This window comes from Vespa mandarinia, chromosome 23 (genome assembly GCF_050613455.1).
Source record: "Vespa mandarinia isolate Hongniang chromosome 23, ASM5061345v1, whole genome shotgun sequence".
NCBI classification, from domain to species: Eukaryota; Metazoa; Arthropoda; class Insecta; order Hymenoptera; family Vespidae; genus Vespa; species Vespa mandarinia.
This window is the reverse complement of record NC_140832.1, coordinates 1,575,316-1,580,000: the sequence shown is the minus strand read 5'-3', so window position 1 is coordinate 1,580,000 and position 4,685 is coordinate 1,575,316. Positions and strand designations below refer to the sequence as shown.

The window sequence follows — 4,685 nt, the reverse complement described above, 5'->3', positions numbered from 1 at the left end:
AAATATTACAAAGTTTTCTTTTTTCTTTTTCTTTCTTTCTTCTTTTCTTTTTCTTTTTTTTCTCTTATAATCGATTAACTTTGAAAATAAATATAAAATGTATTATTATATTAACGATAAGAAATATGAAAATTAAAGGAACAAGCAATTAAATGATAAATTATGAAATAATAAATAAATTCTTGTCAAATAATTATGTATCATTATTTTTTTTTTTTTTTTTTTTTTTGATAACATTTAATAATGTCTTAAGATGCATCCGTTCGTTTGTTTAATAGATATGTACCTTAGAAATTCATCGAGTATTTGTCGCTAGTTATTCGAAGGTATAAATATGATAGAATAAAAATAAGAAAATGAAAGAGGAAAAGAGATAGAGATAAAGAGAGAGAGAGAGGGGAAGAGAGAGAGAGAGAGAGAGAGAGAGAGAAAATTAACCGCGAGAGGAAATAAAATGACGAATATAAAACGTGTCAATATAGAGTACGACGTTCTTTAAGATCTTGAAATTGATCGAGGCTCTATGAATTTCGATGGCTTTCATATCTTACCTATCATAGAAGTATCTATACACATACATATATATATATACATATATATATATATATATATATATATATATATATATCAGTTAAGATCTTCGTCATTCAGAAAATTCATCTATCAATATCAAAAAAGAAAGATATGATATTTCATAGGTACGAAAAAATCAGCAGAAAATTTCTATCGAATATTCTTCGTGACTGGTAGTCGGCTCGCATGAACGAGTGCCTAAACGATCACAAAAGAATGCATTGCGAATAAGAAGAAGAAGAAGAAGAAGAAGAAGGTCTTTTTTCTTTCGTAAAAAAGAAAAAATAAGAAAAAGAAAAGTAAGAAGAAAGAAAAAGAAGGAAAGAAAAGAAAAGAAAAGAAAAGAAAAGAGAGAATTTATGGATAAAAAGGATCGATAGATCTATTCTATTCTAAGCTTATAGAGAAAATTAATCATCCCTTGGAACGTCGCAATATTGATTCGTTTGTGTATGTGCGTGTGCACATCATCCTATATATATATATATATATATATATATATATATATATATCTTTATATATATAGGATAATTGTAAACTACCTTAGCACCAAACACATCGATCGCTCGAATAATATCCCACAATTGGGATCTCGATTTGCCATTTCACCGAGAAATTCATTAGCCTAGGAATGGATCAGTCGTTGGTGTGCGTATCTCTCTTTCTCTCTCTCTCTCTCTCTCTCTCTCTCTCTCTCTCCTTATGTGTGTGTGTGTGTATATATGCACCAGTTCCAATACTCTCACGCTACAGAGAATGATCTTAGATCGGTTGCTTTTGCCTTAGGCTAATCTTAACTTCAATGAGGCGTCCTTGACTCTAAGCTCCTTCCAAGGAAGAATTTCATCGATAACGTTTAATGTATCGACACTTTTCGATTACGAATGATAACGAAAACGTAAACGTGTTCTTTTATCTTATTGTTAGAAAAAACTTTCTAATCAAAATTATTTCTTTCGTAGTAAAAAAGTTTTTCAAATGATCCAAACTCGAACGAACACAATCATTAATACGCTTAATTAATTAATAATATATACCTAAGCGTTTATCTTTTAAATTATTATATAATAAGTTTATATATATATATATATATATATATATATATATATATGTGTGTGTGTGTGTGTAAGAAAATATATTGGCTTTATTACTTTTATAATTAACTTTGACGGAATATATTAAACGTAAGTTATCTACGGAACGTCTTACTACGTCGATGGCTTTTATTAGACTGACTAAGAACTTTCTTGCGTGATTAACGTGTACGTTACGTTTCGTTTTTTTTCCTTCCCCCCACCCCACTCTCCTTCCCCTTCTTCTTTTCTTTCTCGAAGCAACGAAGTCTAATAGAAACCGAACGACGTGTCTTATCTCGTTATCAAAACAAAACAGACGTAATAACCTTGACGACAATAATATTATCGTAATATTCCACATTTAACAGTATTTGTATACGTATCTGTATACCTCAACAGAATACTGTTTATTATGTACAATATAATATTAATAATGAATTAATCATAACAAGCATTGTTAACGTTATCATTCGTTTCTCTTTAATATTACGATGAATAATAATTTTTTGAAATAATAAATAGATCGTAGTGAGAAATCTGAGAATGGAAAAAAGGAATGAAGGAGAGGAAAAAAAAGAAGAAAAAAAAAAAGAATAAAGGAAAGAGAAGTTTTAATTACAAATTGAAATTAATTTCAATTTTTACGATAACTCTCTTTAAAAGATAGTTCTTACATAGAAGAAAGTCTCTGAAGAAATCTTAAAGAAACTTTGAATATCTAAAGGTAAAGATCCAAAGATTTGCCTCTATGTAGATATAATCCTTATCCCTTTTTAGCATACTCCTTTCACCTTATCCTTTCCTCACTTTACTCCGTTTACATCCTTAACTTGTTGTCCCAACTAACATTCTCTAACTACCACGTCATCTTTTTACAACTAACGAGATACTTCTTTTCTCAAATTTTAATCTTCCAACTTTAATCTCCTATACCTTTAACTATATAATCCTTAAGAGTAATCATATAAAATCTTTAAATCTTGTAGTTCCGTTGCTTGCTCTTCATCACCCCCTAGTAACCACCATCGTTTCCCTATTCCCATTTTATATAAACTCTCTGGTTATAGACATCAAATACGATTTGACGATTTGCACGAAAATATCTTTTCCTCGTCGTATCGGTAACAAAATTAAATGGAAGAAAAAGAATTTTAAAGGTAGAAAAAAATTACGCGATCATCAAATAGAAAGTAATCAGAACTTTTTAATAAACAACTCACTTTTGTCGTAGATCAGAAAATTTTTTCACAAACGTTATTATGACATAGAATTAGCAATAGCACAACGATAGATATAAGTTTACAAACTCTCGGCCACATCGTTGTTCTAATTTGTTTTTCACCTTTTTTTTTTGTTTCTTTTTCTTTTTTTTTTTTTTTCATTTGCTCATCCTTTTTCTCCTATTTTTTTAAATTCTTTTTTTAGTTTTTTATTTTTTCGCTCTCACTCTCTCACTCTCTCTCTCTCTCTTTCTCTCTCTCTCTCTCTCTCTTTATCTTCATCGAATGCGAATAACGACGAACTCTGTAAAATCAACATTGCTCGTGTTCGCAAAACCATTTTGCTTGTAAACCTTTGAAGAATTTTAAACGAATTTTCCTCTAACGAACTACATTCTTCAACCACGTCTCTTTCTATTTTGTAATACTGAAAATATGTGTGTATATATGTACATATATATATATATATATAAATACGGCATGTAATACAAAATGAATATAAGAATTTTTATTCATATACGTTAACATCAAGACTTCCAATATATGTTTATATATGAGTCTATGGTTTGTAATAAATTCGATAAATTTCTCAAAAAAATTTTATTTGTATTTCTAAATCTAAAAATTTCTAAATACCTAAAATAATGAGAGATAAATCTCTTCGTGTAAATTCGTTTCTTGAAATAATCATTTCTTTCAAATCGATAGTAAAGAATAGAAGATAAATATTCGAACGTTAATGAACGGTCGATTAGAAATAATTGAGAAGTATCATATTTATCTGTTTTTTTTTTTGGGTGAGGGGCGGGGGGGTGGATTTGGGGGGACATGTAAAAAAGGGAGGTTGATAAAACAAAATACGAATGAAATGAAATAAAATGAAATAAAATGAAATAAAAAAGAAAAAAAGAAAAAAAAAAAAAAGAGAGAGAAAAGAAAAAAAGGACGAGAAGAAGGAGAGATGTAAGGTCCTTGATCATACGATGATCCTCGTAAAACTAATGGATATTCGCATTAGTAAAGCCGTATCAATCTCACGAGCTATCGATCCTCGTCACGTCCTGCACTTAATGTCCGCCAATAAGTAGTAATGGTCCCACAGATGGTCGGAGAGGGAAGGAGAGAGAGAGAGAGACAGGGAGAGAGAGAGAGAGAGAGAGAAAGAGACAGAGAGAGACAGAAACAGACAGACAGACAGATAGAGTGAGAGAGAGAGAATGAGAGAGAGAGAGAGTATGGAATGCATTAGAGGACATGGAGTAAGAGCCATTTCATGGATTAAACACAGGTAACGGTGCTTTAAATGTAATTCGAGCAAAAGGGATTTAGAGTACCGATAGTCAACAACTCTCGAACGAAGTCGAAAGCTGTTGGTTTGAAATGTAATCAAATTATTTACGAGACTTAAACGTTAATAAGTTTTATTGCAAGAAACGAATGCTTACTAAGAGACACTCAAAATTGATTCTTATTTAAATTCATTTCAATTTTGTTAACTTGTGTATTTAATTGGTCAAAATAAGAAAGAAAAAAAAAAAAAAGAAAGAAAAAAAAGAAAAGAAAAAAAAAGAAAGAAGGAAAGAAAAAAGTAAAATGAAAATAAAAAAGTAAGGAAATAAGAAAAAACGAAAAAATGCGATACTTTTAATAAAGATGATGATAAAAAGAAAAAGAAAAGAAAAGAAAAGAAAAGGAAAGAAAAAAAAAAAAAGGAAATAATAAATACGATCAGATAACGAGCCTAGAAAAGCATCTTCGAAGCGCAGAATTTACTGATATTCTTCTCTCTCTCTCTCTCTCTCTCTCTTTCTCTCTC

At 29.8% G+C, this 4,685-nt stretch overlaps 1 protein-coding gene across 1 annotated transcript in view; it reads right to left on the bottom strand.

Annotated features, from left to right (window-relative positions):
• Dop2R (dopamine D2-like receptor) overlaps positions 1–1,796 on the bottom strand; it is a 144,342-nt gene extending 142,546 nt beyond the window's left edge. The window contains exon 1 of the mRNA XM_085663609.1: positions 1,725–1,796. The gene's annotated coding sequence lies outside the window, so the exon portion shown is untranslated. The remainder of the gene's footprint in view (positions 1–1,724) is intronic.
• Positions 1,797–4,685: the final 2,889 nt, after the last annotated feature.